Source organism: Peromyscus californicus, unplaced genomic scaffold, assembly GCF_007827085.1.
Source record: "Peromyscus californicus insignis strain IS unplaced genomic scaffold, ASM782708v3 Scaffold_8__1_contigs__length_139910024, whole genome shotgun sequence".
NCBI lineage: Eukaryota > Metazoa > Chordata > Mammalia > Rodentia > Cricetidae > Peromyscus > Peromyscus californicus.
The window spans coordinates 81,364,688-81,373,829 of NW_026294606.1; the positions used below are offsets into that span (position 1 = coordinate 81,364,688).

The 9,142-nt window shown below is 42.7% G+C and overlaps 1 long non-coding RNA gene across 1 annotated transcript; it reads left to right on the forward strand.

Annotated features, from left to right (window-relative positions):
* The first annotated feature begins 279 nt into the window (after nucleotides 1-279).
* Nucleotides 280-8,765, forward strand: LOC128103169 (uncharacterized). The gene is made up of 3 exons (XR_008215643.1): nucleotides 280-377; nucleotides 4,030-4,119; nucleotides 8,573-8,765. It is a non-coding gene; the product is annotated as an uncharacterized LOC128103169 (long non-coding RNA).
* The last annotated feature ends 377 nt before the right edge of the window (nucleotides 8,766-9,142 follow it).

The window sequence follows — 9,142 nt, forward strand, 5'->3', positions numbered from 1 at the left end:
TCTGACTAACTGAAGAGGGCCATAAGGGGCTCTGCTTTAGAAAGAGTGAGGTAATTTTTAACTTTTTAAGAATTAAAATGAATTTATTTCAAGCTAGCATGGTAGGGTACTGCATTAATCCCAGCACCCAGTGCAGAGGTGTCAATCTCGGTGAGTTGGAGGCCAGCCTGGTCTACCAAGTGAGTTCAAGGTATGCCAAGGCTAGATAAAAAGACCGTCTCAATGAAATAAAATTAGTTTGTTTCTACTATCCTTGAGTGGCATTGTTCTTGTGTTTCCAGGGCAGCCTAAACCTACAACATTAGACAAGAAAGGTGTTGGCCTTCCAAATAATCTGGTTTCTTCAACATCTGCCTCCAGTAAGCACAGGTTTAAAGGTAAGGAGTCACTGGAATGCAGACCTGTGAAGTGACACTGTGCTCCAGCTCCACTGTTTCTGTTCACCAGTACACTCAAGCTGTGGGCCCTTCCAACAAGCAGCCAGCATAACAAGCACAGCAGGTGTTCCGTGGTTTCTGCATAAATAGATAGGTGTGTGGCGGGCTTTGTGGCTCTGTACAATAAAGGATCCTGTGCACGGGCCTCCCTTACCATTCACCTAAGTAAGCTGATACATTTCCTTCGCCTCTCACAGCTTTCCTGTTCTGCATGATGATCTGAAAAAGAGATGTCATGACTTATTCAACATCTCACTTATTGAGAGACCTTGGGATTTTATTGTTACAACCACCATCGGTGGAGCTACAGTGTCATTGTACACTTTTTATTATGTTCTTTATGCTTCTATGAAACACAGAGGAGCTGGGCTGGGCATAGAGCTCTGTCAGTCAAGGGCTTGTGGTGCAGCCTCAGGACCCGAGCTAGGATGCCCAGCACCACATAAAGAGCCACACACAGCACCCACACTCCTGTAACCCCAGCCCTGGGGAGGCAGAGACAGGTGGGTCCCTAGGGGTTGTTGACTAGCAAGTCTAGCCAAATTGGTGAGCTCAGGGTTTGGTGAGAGATCCTTCCCCAAAACCAAGGTGGAGGGCTGGAAAGATGGCTCACTGATTTTGCACCTTTGCTGTACTTCCACTTGTAAATTCCATTCCCAGCACCCATTACAGACAGCTCCCAACTGCTCTTAACTCCAGATCCAAGAGATGTGACACCCTCTTCTTACCTGGCAAAATGAGAGGGACCCAAACACAAGTGGCACACACACACACACACACACACACACACACACACACACACACTGCAAATGAATTAATAATTTTAAACTAGGTAGAGAATGATTGAGGAAGACACCTGCCATTAATCTTTGGCATATATGGGGGTGGGGGATGGGCAGGAGTAGAGAAGGAGGAGAGGGAGAAAGGAAAACAGGCCGTGTGACTGAGGAGATAGCTCAGTAAATGGTTTGTAATCCTAAAACTGGAGAGGTAGAGACAGGTGGATTCCTGGGACCCACTAACCAGTCTGCTCAGCCTAACCCATCAGTTCTGTGCCAGAAAGAAACCCCATCTCAAAAGAAACACAGTGACTAGCATCTGTGGGATGAAACTCAGTGTTCACTGCTCACCTCCATACATGCTCACACACATGACAGGGAAACCATACTGGAACACATATGCAGGCTAAAAACACCCACCATCACAGCATATCAGTCAGCTAACTATCCAGTTGATTAGAGTATATAAGTGATAAAGTAACTCTGCCAGTAAGTACATGAAAAAAAAAAATGACCTCTCCTTCTCTTAGCTGGCATTGGTCTTTTCATGGACTGAAATGCTAACAATGTCAAATTATGTGTTTGTTTGTTTGTTTGTTTGTTTGTTTGTGACAAGGTCTCACTACATAGCCATTGACTGGCCAAGAACTCACTGTGTAGACCAGACTGGCCTCAAACCCATAAAGATCTACCTGCCTATATCTCCCAAGTGCTAGGATCAAAGGCATGTGCCACTATGCCTGGTATGGAATTATATTTTAGGTGTCAAAACAATAGAATATGATCTAAAGAGTCTGAAAAGTCCCTGTGTGGATTTCAAAGACATTTTACAGAAATAGAAAAGTCCATTTTAAAATTCAGATGAAGTCGCCAAAGACTATGGTGGTCAAAATAATCTTGTCAAAGATCCAAGTAAGAAGAGTCATGCTTCATGATTTCAGAACTTACTCCCAAGCTACAGAAGTGAAAGCATTGTGGTCTTGGCATACAGCCAGACCAGTAAAACGAAGAGAGATCCCAGAATTAAACTCACATCTTTGGCCAACCACAGAGTGTGGAGAGAGCAGTCTATCAGAGACGGTGCTGGGTAAACTAGATCTCCTATGCAGAAGCATGGAGTGGGGGCCCTTATCTTAAATTATGTTCAAAACCCAATTCAAGATGAATCAAGAACCTATAAATAAGAGCTAAACCACAAAAGCACTGAAATAAAATGTAGGGAAAACCCTATACGATATTTAATTTGACAGTGTATTTTTGGACGGACATCAAAGATCTTTCTATATAACTAAGGATGGTCTTGAACATTCTACCTACACCTCCCAAGTGCTGGCATTACAGTAGCATATCACCACACTCTAGCTATGCTGTGCCAGGAATTCCTTCAGGGCTTCATAGATGCAAGGCTGAACCATACTTCAGCCCTCTATCTCTTTTTGCATTATATTTTCCATTGTTGGAATATCACCTTCCTTTCCCAAAATAAATGTATTTCCATGTACAGATTACTATACCTGAAAATTTACATTTTAGCTACTTATATTCATAAAAATAAACAATAAACTCATTGTTTATTGTCCTGATGTTTTGAACTTGTTTACTTTTTAAATCTTTTAAAAATATTCATTTTAAATGTGTATGAGTATTTTGCATGCATATATGTGTGTACATGCCTGATCCCTATGGAGATCAAAACAGGAAACTAGAGTAATAGATCATTGCAAGCCACGTGTGGGTGCTAAGAATCAAACCTGCGTGTAACACGAATCTTAAAAGGTCTTATTAATAAAATCAAACCTGGTGCCAGGTACTGGGGTCAATGCTGGAAGATCAGAGAAGCAGTACAAGCCATAGCCACCTCACTTTGCCAATTCCTTAGCTGATCTTGTTTCCTCTGACTGGAAGCCTCTGAGTCCTCATCCAGAATGAATCTCAGCTGAACTGCTGCTAAAAGCCTAAAAGCTTAACCAGCTCTAGTTCCTGGTTTTCACGCCTTATATACCTTTCTGCTTTCTGCCATCACTTCCTGGGATTAAAGGCATGAGTCACCATGCCTGGCTGTTTCCAGTGTGGTTTTGAACTCACAGAGATCCGGATGGATCTCTGCCTCCCAAGTGATAGGATTAAAGGTGTGAGTGCCACCGTTTTCTGGTCTCTATGTCTATCTAGTGGCTGTTCTGTCATTTGACCCCAGATAAGTTTATTAGGATGCACAATATATTGGGGGACACAATATATCACCACACCTGCGTGCTCTCAAAGACCAGCCAGTTTTCTTAACCACTAAGCCACTGCTCCAGGCTCGTATTTGTGTTTTGAGACATGGGTGCTGTGTTTAGGAAGGCTGGAATCATATTCCATATGTAGGAAGGCTAGCAGGCTGGTACCCATCTCCCTGTTTCCACCTCCCGACTGCTGGGACCAGGGGTGCACTGACACCATAGTGAACGTTCTTGGCGAGCACATCAACTCTCAGGCAAGGGTAGGTCATCAGAATTCATTTGTGCTGGTTACACTGCTTTTTACAGATTACTGAACTTTGGAAGGAAGCTGTGCTTTAGAAAGGATTGAAACTGAAGTCTTTAAAAATTGAAATTGCCGGGCGGTGGTGGCGCACGCCTTTAATCCCAGCACTCGGGAGGCAGAGCCAGGTGGATCTCTGTGAGTTCGAGGCCAGCCTGGGCTACCAAGTGAGTTCCAGGAAAGGCGCAAAGCTACACAGAGAAACCCTGTCTCGAAAAACCAAAAAAAAAAAAAATTGAAATTATTTAATTGCTGGTGTCATCCACTAATGTTCTCACTTTTCATGACAGGCTAAGTCTGAAAACTCAGATGAAAAGGATTTTAAACTCCCAAATAATCTGTGCCCTTCTGCCTCTACTACACGAAGCATCTCCTTAAAGGTAAAGAGATAACTAACATGCAGAAATCAACTCTGCTTTATCGTTTCTGTTGACCAGGATCTGCAGCGCGTGGGCCCTTCCGACAAAGAGCTGAGGCTATCAGCCCAGCATGTGTTCTCAGGCTTCTCCTCTAAGTAGACCCCGTGAGGAGGGCTCTGTAGTTGTATATAGTAAAAGGATCCTGTGCATAGGTCCTCCTTACCTTTAACTCAGGTAAATCAATTAGTTTTCCTTATTTATCATAGGCCTTAATTTTCTGTATGGTGTTCCAAAAAGAAACTATATTATGGCCTGTCCAAAAGTCCACTTGGTGAGCCCCCTTTACATTTCTGTTGCAACTACAATCATTGGATCAGTAGATAGCATTGTACATTTTTATTATGCTAGTTTATGTCTAGAAAGTGGAGGGTGTTGGAATTTTTTGGAGTTAAGGAAATACATTCTTTTAGTTTTCACAGATACTGCCATATACATTTTCAAATGATTGTAATTAATAGTTTTGATAACAAATGCTTGAAAAACTACTTCCCCTTTACTTAGACAGCACTCGACTCTTTTGGCATTTTTTTCATACAAAGTTATCCCATTTAGGGCTGAGTGCTCCAAAGACTCTCACTCTCTGCACATTGTCCAGTTGTGGGTCTCTGTTAATTACCATCTACTTCAAGAAGGCTGGGATGAGTGTTAGAGATGCACATGTTTATGTTTATTTCAGCTCAGAGTTCCACAGCACAGTCCATCACTGAGGGAAGTCAGGACAGGAACTCAAACAAGGCAAGAATCTGGAGGCATGGCTGCTACACAGGCTGTGGAGGAGGGCTGCTTACCGGCTTGCTCCTCATGGCTTTCTCAGCCTGCTTTCACCCAGGACCACCTGCCCAGGGGTGACATCACCCATAGTGATCTGGGTCCTCTCACATCAATCATCAATGAAGACTATATACCACAGGCTTGCCAACAGCCAATTTGTGGGGACCAGTGCCTAGGCGGATAGTAAGGGACTAGGGTAGGGGTAGATCTTTCAAGGAAGGGGATGTTTTAAAAAAGATAAAGGAGAAACCAGAATAGGAGGATTAAATGGAGAAGGGTGAGAGGGCAAGATAATGGAGAGAACATGGGAAGAGAAAACAAACATTAAAAGCCTTTCATAAAGCCACATGGCAACACAGTACTGTAGAAGCTTTCTAAAATATATACATGTATGGAAGTCATTTGAATGGCATTATCATGTGACAATGTCCCATCTAGACATCTTATGCTACCAAGTGAAACCCTCCAACACCAGGAGTGATATATATCTTATGGAGTCATTGTCCAAATCACAGGCTGTTGCCAAGGCTACTGGTTACCTTCCACACCCAGATAATAAGGCCTTATTGCTGAAGCTGCCATTTACTTACGTTATCCCACATGGAGAGAATATACTAGCACTCATCTAAAGGCCTTACCCCTTTAGATATAATGGTGCTAGAAAGTACTTTGCACTTTGCACATAACAGGAGGAGAAAAGGAAATCATTAATATCACCTGGCTATGAACCCTGTGGACCTGTCTATAAAATATATTGATGTTATGATGGCACAAATGTTATAGGAGCAACCAACCACCATTTTGATTAGATTTAAGGGCCACTCCATGGGAGGGAGCCTAAACCTGACTTTGCTAGGTAGTTTCATGTTAACTTGATATAAGCTAACATTATTTTGGAAGAAGGAACATTAATTGAGAAAATATCCCCTTCCTTGAAAGATCCACCCCTCCACTGGTCCTACTATCTACCTAACCTCTTTTTAAAGTTTTTTATTTTGATTTTTTTTTTTTGAGGCAAGGTCTCATTATATAACCTTGACTGGCCTTGAACTCATACAGACCAGGCTAACCTCAAAATCATAGAGATCTACTTGCCTCTGCCTCTTAAGTGCTAGAATTAAAAATATGTGCCACCACTTCTGGCTTTTTGTGTATTAATAGAGGTCTAAAATCCAGCCACTAAAAAATTCAAGTAAAAACAGTTCAAAGTACTCCCGTAGACATTCCTCCTAAGAATATACTACACAAATAGCCAGCACACACATGAATACGTGGTGTTGTCGTTTTGTTTCTGTTGCTTTGGTTAAAGTACACTAACCAAAGGCCATGTAGGGGACAAACATGTATTTGGCTTATGAGTCTAGGTTACAGGAAAGTCACAGTGGCAGCTCTCCATATTACGTCCTCAGTAAAAAGCAGAAAGAAATCGATGTATCATTGCTGCCTGCTTGCTCTCATCTACCTCTCTCCTGTCCTATATAGTTCAGGACCCTCTGCCTAGGGAATGGTGACACCCACCATGGGCTGAGTCAATTAACAATCAGTACAATCCCCTATGTATATGCCATAGGCCACTAAGCAATCCTCTATTGAGACTCTCTTCTCAGGTGATTCTGGATTGTAGCAAGTTGTAATTTGAAACCAACTCTCACACATGTTACATATCACTGTTTATTAGGAAAATTCAACCCCAAAATACAGTTAGATAACACATCATATCCATCAGACGGCTACTACATATTAAGGGGGAAGCAAAGGGAAAAATAATAATATGGACTTTTGGGTGCAAACCTGTGATTCCAGGAGGCTGAGGCAGGAATTATAAATTCTGTGGCAGCCTGAGCTATGGAGTGAGTTCAAGACTCCCTGTTGAAGTTAGTGAGATCCTGTTTAAAAGAAAAAGAGGCCTGGAAAGGGATGTTACTCAGTTGTGGGGCACTTGTCTAGCATAGGCAAGACTGCATTTAATCCCTAATACCAAAAGAAAGAAAGAATAAATGTTAGCAACGATGTCAAGAAATCCCTGTGGCTGCTGGGAGGAAGGTAAAATGGTACATAACGTCTGGAAAACACTGTGGCAGTTCCTCCAGTATTTAAGATAGAATTGTCATCTGATAAACAACTCACTTCTTGATGTGTATCCCAAATAAGTGAAATCAAGAGCACAAGTAGATGTTTGTGTAACCATGTCTATTTTAACGTCAGTCAGAACCCCAAGTGTCCCCTGGCAGGTGAATGACTAAATAAAATGCAGTGCTGTACATAGAGTGATACCTCCCTAGAGGACTCCTCAGCATGAAAAAGCCTCTAGCTGAAAGGGGTGCTTCTGCCGAAAAGCCTTTAGTTTCTGTCTCCTCATGCCTTATATACCTTTCTCTGCCCAGCCATCACTTCCTGGGATTAAAGGTGTGTGTGCTTCCCAGTACTGGGATTAAAGGTGTGTGCCACCACTGCCCGGCTCTGTTTTCTCTCCTAGACTGAGTCAATCTCATGTAGTCCAGGGTGACCTTGAACTCACAGAGATCTAGACAGATCTCTGCCTCCCAAGTTGCTAGGATTAAAGGTATGCTGCCATCACTGCCTGGCCTCTATGTTTAATCTAGTGGCTTGTTCTGTTCTCTGATCTTCAGGCAAATTTTATTAGGGTACACTGTGGTGGTATTATGTTCCCCAAAATATTGTATACCCTAATAAACTTATCTGGGGTCAGAGAACAGAACAGTCACTAGATACAGAGGCTAGAAAATGGTGGCACTCACACCTTTAATCCTAGCATTCCAGAGGCAGAAATCCATCTGGATCTCTATGAGTTCAAGGCCACATTGGAAACAGCCAGGCATGGTGACACACACCTTTAATCCCAAGAAGTGAGCCTTTAATCCCAGGAAGTGAGGGCAGAAAGCAGAAAGATATTTAAGGCATGAAAACCAGGAACTAAGTGATTAAGCTTTAGGCTTTTGAGCAGCAGTTCAGCTGAGATCCATTTGGATGAGGACCCAGAGGCTTCTAGTCTGAGGAAACAGGACCAGCTGAGGAATTGGCGAGGTGAGGTGGTTATGGCTTGTTCTGCTTCTCTGATCTTCCAGCGTTCACCCCAATAACTGGCCTCAGGTTTGATTTTATTTTTTTTTTTTTTTTTTTGGTTTTTCGAGACAGGGTTTCCCTGTGTAGCTTTGCGCCTTTCCTGGAACTCACTTGGTAGCCCAGACTGGCCTCGAACTCACAGAGATCCGCCTGGCTCTGCCTCCCGAGTGCTGGGATTAAAGGCGTGCGCCACCACCGCCCGGCAGGTTTGATTTTATTAATAAGACCTCTAAGAGTCCTGCTACAGTACACAATATATCACTACAGGCTTTGATTGCTGGACTTAAATACTTTGATAACTGAACCTTGATGGCCAGCCTCAGGAGGAAGAAGTGGCCAAATAAGGGAATAGACCTTGGTGGCTAGCGTTAGGAATGTAATCTAATGGTTTTTATCTAGGACAAGGCCTGCCAGAGCCACGTTTGCCATTCTCCGACTGGCTAGAGTCCCTTCATATTCTGTTTTCCCTGACACCAAATATAATAACAATGTTATGGAATACTGTAAAATTAGATGACTGAATACTTTTTCTTTAGCATTAAATACTATTCTGTGACAGTGGGCTGCACATCCAGACTTGAGAGAAAGAGTCCCAAGGGCAAGCATCAGGAAGCTATTCATGGACACAGTAAGGCAGAGTGACCTGGGAACTGATATGTGGGAGCCCTGTGAGTGGACAATGCTTATGGAACAGCAGTGCAGAAGACCCTTGATGACCAGGGTAGGACCAGATCATGAGAGTCCTTCAAAGGCAACAGGTGGGTTCCACTGTCTCCTTGTTATTTTTATTCTCCTAATTTTAAAAAGACTATAATTAATTTTAAACCACAAATAAAGAGCTAGGAATGAATGCAGCTTAGTGGTAAGAGACCTTGCCTGTCATGACAGGACCTTGCGATATTGAAAAGAATAATAATAACTTTAAGTCACAAGAAAGTCTGCACCCCATTCAAACCATTCATGTTTAAACATCGCACAGTCGACTGCTAGGGGTTTAAAACACATGACTTCTGTCAAGTTAATGCTTTGGAACATTAAAATGTTATTTTAGACACAGTATTACCACCCAGGGAGCGTAACTCCTGGGTGTGACTATGCCAAATCTAATCTGGACTCTCCCTGACGATGG